We start from the raw sequence: 9,266 nt of genomic DNA on the forward strand, positions 1-9,266 counted from the left end.
GGTAACCCATTCATTTGTTGATAAAAAGAATGACGAAACTGAAAATACATTGAAAACTTATTACAGATTTTAACAAGATTAAATAAAACTTCACCATCAATCCCTGTCGCTGAGTCTTCGATTAAGTGATAATTTTCCTCTATTTTGGTTTTTAATAATTGCTCAGAAGTAGCCACATCTCTATATTTGTATACATGGAAACAATATAAAAACTGCTAATTTTTGTGTTTTCTGAAATACTTGTGTTATTAAGTTTTTTAACAAAATCTACCGAATTAATGATGTAGGAATTTTGCGAATACAGTAAAGGTTTGAAAGCTGTGCAAAGTCATTTTCCAATATTGAAAGCGGAGGCTTTAGTAAATGCTACGATAGGTCTTAGGGGAACGCCTTCTTTATGCACTTTTGGTAAGCCATAAAATTTTGGACAGAAACTGCCACGGGGGTAAAATTTGCTGTATAATTGCGGTGTGAATTTCCCATTCTATTTTAGCTGTTTTAATTCAATTATAATATTATTTGTAAATTGATCAGTAGGATCAAGAGTGTTCATTTTATATGTACTTGTGTCTGTTAAAAGTGAAAAGATTTTGTTGTCATAGTCTGCCGTATCCATGACAACGAGTGAGTTGCTTTTGTCTGCTTTGGTTATTATAATAGATGGGTCTTTGCGGAGGTTAGATAATATTTTTATGTCGTGTAAATTTTTTCGTGTGAAAGTGGTAGGAGACTTAGTATTTTTTTTTGGTATTATAAAGGGTATTTATTAGACAAAACCTAACTTAATAAGGGTTTTAAAAAGATGGGCAGTATTTATGCAAAGCGGACTCTAAAGAGGAGACTATATCCACCACGGGAACCTGTTTTGGCAGAAAAGAGAATTTTGGACCTTTTTCCAGTGTTTCGATTTCCTGGGTTTCAAATGTTCTAGAAGAGAGGTTAACCATACCGGGTCCAGGAGTGAATCTTGGAGAAAAAATACGGTTTCTCATCGAAAATTCCTCTCTCAATTTTTCCAATTTTGTATAAAGTCGTTCCTTTGACAAGCGAAAATCATGGCTAAACAAATTCCTTTATAATCTAAGAACTTGAGAAAAATCAACAGTGGATAGGTTTTCAAACAAAAAATGTTCGAGAGATTTTATTTCTGAGGAACTGATATGTCTTTTTTGCTTTTTGTCCTTAATAATATGGACTAAGGTATTTAATTGTAGTGTATGCGCGAATCGCCCTTCTTTCTGGGTATTTAGATGTAGTTTATATCTTAAAAACTTTGGAATAAGATTTTCGTTTCTGCATGATTCTAAAAATTTTTGTTGATTAATAATATTTGTATGTTTTTTACCTAAACTAATAAAATAGAAGATATCATAGGTCAACTGCTCCCAATAAGCTAGACGCAAATATTGACGAAGACCACACTGCCTTTCCATACCAAACAAACACAACTTAAAAGCAATAGGGAAATTTTTTCTTCAAGACAGTGCAATTTATACTAGTGAATATTTCGGCCCTATGTCCAAAGGCCGTCTTCAGCACAACATTAAATAAAAAAAATATATACATAAAAACAAACTAACATTAAAATACGAAGTTTAAAAAACCTCTTTTAAAAACCTTTAAAATAGCCCTAGTATCCTTACTTCAACGAAGTTTAACCAGTACTGATAAATAAAATAACGAGAGAGGATGAGTTCATTCAAACGAAATAAAGTGAAATTATTAACTGCAAGTTTTCAGAGCTAATCTTGCTTTTTTAGCAGCTAGTCTTAAAGGCCTTTTTGTAACGGGTTCAATATTATTGTCCATTGGTTTAATAAAATATTTTGTTAGATCATTTTTAATTAAATTTGAGTATAAAGAATTTAGTGAGTATTCTCCCATGTCTCTATTTAAGGAAATATTTTTATTTATTTAGAGCCTAATTTCGATTGATTCCCGGACCACCTGTTTTATCCCCAAATCACTACTAATGAGAGAAGATTTTTCAAAAAGTATTTTGTGGCTGGGATTATCAAATATATGGCTAGCTAAAGAAAAATCAAAGGAGTTATTAGAATTATTAGCAATTAACGCTTTGTCTATGTCTTCTTTATGCTGGTGTATCCGTTTTTCTAGATTCTGATTAGTTCTGCCAACGTAATAATTGCCACAATCGCATGGTATTTGATAGACCCCTCTTTGGCGAGTAACTGGGGTTTTATCTTTACCGGAGTTTAAGAAATTTATGATTTTAAAATTATTGGTGAAAACTAAATACAGATTGTTTTTTTTGCAAATATTTTTTATTTTTGTGGTGATTCTTGGGATGTACGAAAGATAGATTATATTAGAGGGTTTTTTCGGAGCCTCACATTGTGAAATATCGTTGATTTTACGAAAATGTCTTTTTAGTCTATGGTTAATCGTATTATTGACAAAAGGAATGGGGTATCCGTTGCCAAAAAGAATATCTCTGATAAAATTTATTTCTGCTTTTATGTATGAATGTTCAGGGCACGGTCAATGAGAGAAGTTACAACTGCTCTTTTAACTTGTGGGGGGTGATTTGAATTAAAATGAAGATATATATTATTTTGTGTTGGCTTTCTATAGATAGTGAAGTCAAGATTATTAGAATTACGGATAATTAGCACATCTAAAAATGATAGTTTATTTTCAAATTAAATTTCTAGGGTAAATTGAAAATTTCTATCATGAGTATTAATATTATTTAGAAAACCCCGAAGTTCAGTTTCTCCATAATTCCAAAGTGAAATTACGTCATCTATGTAACAACCCCAATAGACATGTTTTAAAAAATAAGAATTTAATGCCCAGTTTTCAAGGTTCTCGACATAAATATTAGCCAGTAGGCCAGATAGAGCTGCTCCCATTGGTAACCCATTCATTTGTTGATAAAAGGAATCACGAAACTGAAAATACATTGAAAAATTTATTACAGATTTTAACAAGATTAAATAAAACTTCACCATCAATCCCTTTCACTGAGTCTTCGATTAAGTGATAATTTTCCTCTATTTTGGTTTTTAATAATTGCTCAGAAGTAGCCACATCTATATTCGTGTACATGGAAACAATATCAAAACTGCTAATTATTGTGTTTTCTGAAATACTTGTGTTATTAAGTTTTTTAACCAAATCTGCCGAATTACTGATGTAGGAATTTTGCGAATACAGTAAAGGTTTGAAAGCTGTGCAAAGTCATTTTCCAATATTGGAAGCGGGGGCTTTAGTACATGCTACGATAGGTCCGAAATATAAAATAGGTCCGATAGGTCCGATAGGGCCGAAATATTCACTAGTATAAATTGCACTGTCTTGAAAAAATTTCCCTATTGTTTTTAAGTTGTATTTGTTTGATATGGAAAGGCAGTGTGGTCTTCGTCAATATTTGTTCGCCTAATTGTTTGGGGACATGATGGGCATGGGGGGGGGGTTATTCTTCTTCCGATTACTTTCGACTATTAAAAAGGGCAATAGCACACTCAATTTCAAATAGAATGAACCCTTTTTGAAGTTTTTACGACAACACTTTCTATAAAAACCTTATATGTCCCCAGGGCATAACTTATAACCTTATCCTGGGGGTTGCAGAGGGTTTGTCATCCTCAGACCTAATTTCCAGAACTTTCAACTACGTTGAAAAAAGTGGCTATCTCAAAATTTTGATTGGACGTGTTTGTGGAAATGGTGGGCACGAGAGGGGGTTACCTGTCCTCCAATCACTCTACTATTATAAAGGAAACTAGCCCTTTCAATGTTTAATCGAATGAGCCCTTTTTAAGTTTCTACGACAACCGTGTCTATACAAACCTTATATGACCCCAGGGCATAACTTACAACCCTTGACCTGAGGGGTGTGGGGGGTTTGTCATCCTCAAAGACCTAATTTCTAGATATTTCAACTACGTTGAACAAAATGGCTATCTCAAAATTCTAATTGGATGTGTTTGGGGAAATGGTGGGCGTGAGAGGGGGGTTAGTTGCTCTCCAATCACTTCCGACTATTAAAAAGTGCACTAGACCTTTCAGTTTCCAATCGAATGAGCCCTTTTTGAAGTTTCTACGACAACACTTTCTATAAAAACCTTATATGTCCTCAGGGCATAACTTGCAACCCTTGCCCTGAGGGGTCTGAGGGTAATTTCCAAAAGTTTCAACTACGTTGAAAAAAATGTCTATCTTAAAATTTTGATTGGATGTGTTTCAGGAAATGGTGGAAGCGAGAGGGGGTTACTTGCCCTCCAATCACTTTCTACTAGTAAAAAGGACACTATCCCTTTCCATTTGCAATCGAATGAGCCCTTATTGAAGTTTCTACGACAATCGTTTCTATAAGAACCTTAAATGCCCCCAGAGCATTGGGGAAATGGTGGGCGTGAGAGGGGGGTTAGCTGCCCTCCAATTTTTCAAGTATTAAAAGAGAACTATCCCCTTCAATTTTCAAGCAAATTAGCTCTTTTTGAAGTTTTTACGACAATGCTTTCTGTAAAAACCTTATGTCCCCCAGGGCATAACTTACAACACTTGCCCTGAGGGCTGTAGGAGGAGTATCCTCCCCAAAGACATAATTTCCAGATCTTTCAACTACTTTAAACACAATGGCTATCTCAAAATTTTCATTGGATGTGTTTGGGGAAATGGTAGGCGTGCAAAGGGTGTTAGTTGCCTTCCAATCACGTTCGGCTATTAAATAGAGCACAAGCCCTGTAGCTTTTTTCATTGAGCTTTTTTGTATCCATAGGATGTAAACAAAATTCAACGTCAAAACTGGGTAACATGTTTTTTGGACATTTTGAAATTAGGACATTTTCGAAAATACAAAATTTTTATGCGTAAATGCACATTAAGGCCCTAAACCATTCAAACCTACCCCATTCAAACCAGCCCCCCTTTAACTCGACTTCCATTCAACTCAACCGTCATGCAACTCAACCCCAATTCAATCAAACTTCTGTAACAGGTTAGGTTCAATTGGGGTTGAATTGAATGGTGGTTGAGCGAAAGGGGCTGAGTTACACGCACACCGTGAAATAGCAAGACCCTTCAAAAAACAACTGGAAATTCAATATTTGTTTTTTTAGCTTATGTTTATTTTGAACAGTTTTTTGGCTTTTTCAAAGGTGAAGTGAAGAGCAAAGTCTCCTAGAAATCCATGCGCGCTAACCTCCAGGAAAAATCCTTTGAATTTTAGCATCACAACAGGAAAAAAATTGCTAAGTTTCTCAGTTCATAGCCAATCAAACAGTTCGTGGTAACGAACTGTAAGTAAGGAGCGACCCGGCTCAATGGTAACCGAAACTCTAGAAAATGGTATTTTGATACAAATAGATACATCAAAAGAATCACATTTTAATGCTGATTTCAAATATATAAGTTTCATCAAGTTTAATCCCACCCATCAAAAGTTAGGCGCCTGAGAATATTTGGCTGATTTTCGAAAAAGGGGGGAAAAACCCCCTAAAAGTTATATAACCTTAATGAAAATCACACCATCATATTCTGCGTATCAGAGAACCCTACTGTACAGGTTTGAAGCTCCCATCTAAAAAAATGTGGAATTTTGCATTTTTTGCCAGACGTAAGATCACGGGTGCGTGTTTATTTGTTTGTTTGTTTTTTTTTTTCCCAGGGGTGATCGTATCGAACCAGTTGTCCTAGAATATCGTGGAAGGGCTCATTGGAATGGAAATTGAAAGTTCTAGTGCCCTTTTTAAGTGACCAAAAAAATGGAGGGCAACTAGGCCCCCTCCCACGCTCATTTTTTTCCCAAAGTCACCTGATCAAAATTTTGAGATAGCCATTTTGTTCAACATGTTCGAAAATATAATAAGTATGTCTTTTAGGATTACTTAATCCCCCGAACTTCCCGGGGGAGGGCTGAAAGTTATGAACTTTACCCAATGTTAACATATAGTATTGGTTATTTGGAAGTATACAGACGTTTTCAGGGGAGATTTTTCCTGGTAGTGGGGGGGGGGGTGGGTGGGTCTGGGGTAATGTGGGAGGATCTTTCCATGAAGGAAGTTTTCATTGGGGAAGGGACATTGCTATGAAGGGGACGCCGGACTTCCCAGCATTATTTAAAAAAAGATCATAAATTTAATATAAAAAAAACAAGTATTTTAACTGCAACAGCAGCAACATCGAAACTTTAAACGAACAGAAAATATTACATATATAATTGGGTTCACCCCGTAGTCAATGCCTCGCTCTTTAAGCCAAGGATTTTTTAGTACTTTCATAAGAGCTATTTATTCTAATTAACGGCCTTTGTGATTAAGCGGTCATTTCTAAAGAATTGGAACAAAATTCGAACTTTCGCTTAAAGAGCAAGGTATTGACTAGAGGGCTAACCCCCTAATAAATGTATTAAAAATATATGAATATAGAAGTTCGTTACGTAAGTTAATTCGTAAGTTACGTATATTTATTACTAATAAAAACGTTCGTAAATAAAATTAAACAAGTTTCGAGAAAGCCATTTAACTAAATAAAAGTAAATTAATATGAAAATTTTGTTTTAATTATTCATGTACGGTGAGCCAAGATCAAAACCTGCATTTATTCAAAAACATTCAAAAATTAAATAAAAAAAACAAGTTTTTTAAACTGAAAGTAAGGAGCGACATTAAATCTTAAAACGAAAAGAAATTATTCTGTATATGAAAGAGACTGTCACCTCCTCAACGCCTCGCTCTTTACGCTAAAGTTTGACTCTGTCTCACAACTTTTTTTTTTAAAAAAATAAAAAAATGTATCGTAAAGAGCGAAGCGTTGAGGAGGGGATCCCCTCTTTCATATAAATAATAATTTCTGTTCGGTTTAAGTTTTAATGTCGCTCCTTACTTTCAGTTTAAAAAACTTGTTTTTTTTATTTAAACAATTTCAAGGCCATGTTGTTTGCTTTTCTATCATACAGAATTGTTTCTTGTTTCTGAATGTGGGTGTTTCTTTAGCCGTTAATGAATATAACAGTGATTCTGGGTTCTGAATAAAATTTGGTGTAAAGCTCTCGGTCAGATATTGAAGAAAATATAAGAAGAATTTGGGAGATTAATTACTTTTTAATCAAAATTTCTAAGGCAGACTGTTTGTGTTAATTAATTCAAACTTCATAGTTTGCTTTGAAAAGTTTTTCTGATATTATCCGTAGCTTAATCATTGGATTCTTGCTTTTCTAGTCCTTCATGCAAACTTGACGGAGACTGAGCAGTGGAGATGGGCAGTTGTAGCTCGTTAGCATAAAAGACTGGTTGTCTAAAATTATGGCAAATTTCTTCCTCTACTTCGAAAATATTCCACCTAGACTTATTTCAGCTCACAGTAAAAATTCACAGCTGTTAGACAAGATGCATGTATAAACATGAAAGGAATTGTAAAAAAAAGTGGCAAATATTAGCATTTTTCCTTAAGTTGTTGACTAATTAAAACGCTTTAAACAGAAACAATTGTCCAGTGGAACCTTCGGAAATGGAAGGAGGAATGGGTGAATAGAAATGATAACTTCCCATCACATGATAGTAGGAGAACTTCCCATCAAGGAGGCACACTTGTGCCTCTATAAAGAGGCGACCCACCACAATGTTAAGCGATTTCAGGTCCTAGAGGTCGCAGAGAGACGGCGGTAATTGCATTTTGTAGCCCAAGCTCAAACTAAGAAACTTGCAAAATTTCATCCTCCTCCGACTTTATCTTCATGGGGTAAACTGGGCCGGAAGTTTGGACCCTCCCACCACAGCCCCCTTTAACGTTGTCCGATTGGGCTGAAATTTAGAGGTTAAGCTTTCCTAGGGCCCGGGAGCTTATCCTCGAAATTTCAGCTCAATCCGATCACTCCTTCCCTGTTTTCAAAAAACCAAATATAGCCACTTAAAATTCATCTCTTTTTTTTTTCTTAGCCACGCCTACAGGCCACAGTTGGCAACGGATCCGGTTGAATGAGGACTCATTCGAAGCAGAATTCGACCTGTTAGGGCCTTTTGATATTTTCAGACCGAAAAAATTATCCCCCGAATTTACATTTACGAAAAACCTCGTTTTCCTATATTAGCCCATGTTAATTTTTCCCTCCACAACCCCCCTTTAACGTTGTCTGATCGGGCTGAAATTTAGAGGATAAGCTTTCCTGGGGCCTGGGAGCTTATCGTCGAAATTTCAGCTCAATCTGATCACTCCTTCCCTGTTTTCCAAAAACCACATATCAAGATTTTTGGGAATTTGCTTGCGTCGAAAATACCTTCTATTTGCTAAACAACAATTACTATTGTGTTTGTATAGTCCCGCGGCAGAGCCGTGAGACTGTCAGGCGGAAACCCCGGGTTCGAGTCACCCTCAGAGCAACTTTTTTATCTACATGGAAAAGAAACTCAGTTTCTTTTTTAAATTATTTGAAAAAAATTACGTTTTCTAAAGAGTTAAAGAGGCTGAGTTACAAGGTCGACCCTTAAAACGTACAGGGATTAGGAGGCACAGTTGGGGGGCTGTTAAAGAGGCTGAGTCACAAGTTCGAACCTTAAAACGTACAGGGATTAGGAGGCACCCTGTACGACGTGATTTGAGTATTCAGGAATTAAAAGCCTTAACACAAGAATGTTCAAGAGCGGGGGTTTGGGGGGCGGCAGCCCCCCAACTTTAACTCCTGACACGATCAGCTAACAGTTAGTCAAGCAATAATAAGTAATAAACTGTACAAAAACGTGCAGAAATTATTTGAAAAAAACTACGTTTTCTAAAGAGTTAAAGAGGCTGAGTTACAAGGTCGAACCTTAAAACGTACAGGGATTAGGAGGCACAGTTGGGGGGCTACCACCCCCAAACTCCCCGCTTTCGCAGCCTTTAAATATAAAAAAAAATTTCTTTAAACTGAAAGTAAGGAGCGACATTAAAACTTAAAAAGAACAGAAATTATTCCGTATATGAAAGAGGCTGTGCCCTCCTCAACGCCTCGCTCTTTACGCTAAAGTTTTTATTGTTTAAAAAAAGAGTTGTGAGAAAGTCAAACTTTAGCGTAAAGAGCGAGGCGTTGAGGAGGGCACAGCCTCTTTCATATACGGAATAATTTCTGTTCTTTTTAAGTTTTAATGTCGCTCCTTACTTTCAGTTTAAAGAAATTTTTTTTATATTTAAAGGCTGCGAAAGCGGGGGTTTGGGGGTGGTAGCCCCCCAACTGTGCCTCCTAATCCCTGTACGTTTTAAGGTTCGACCTTGTAACTCAGCCTCTTTAACTCTTTAGAAAACGTAGTTTTTTTCAAATAATTTTC

At 35.9% G+C, this 9,266-nt stretch overlaps 1 pseudogene; it reads right to left on the minus strand.

The window, feature by feature from the left end:
* Window positions 1–378: 378 nt before the first annotated feature.
* LOC148938623 (uncharacterized) lies at window positions 379–1,433 on the minus strand (annotated as a pseudogene).
* Between the last annotated feature and the right edge of the window lie 7,833 nt (window positions 1,434–9,266).

The sequence above is a fragment of the Artemia sp. Qi Xiang Cuo genome, unplaced genomic scaffold (assembly GCF_049724085.1).
Source record: "Artemia sp. Qi Xiang Cuo unplaced genomic scaffold, ASM4972408v1 HiC_scaffold_3072, whole genome shotgun sequence".
Classification (NCBI taxonomy): Eukaryota; Metazoa; Arthropoda; class Branchiopoda; order Anostraca; family Artemiidae; genus Artemia; species Artemia sp. Qi Xiang Cuo.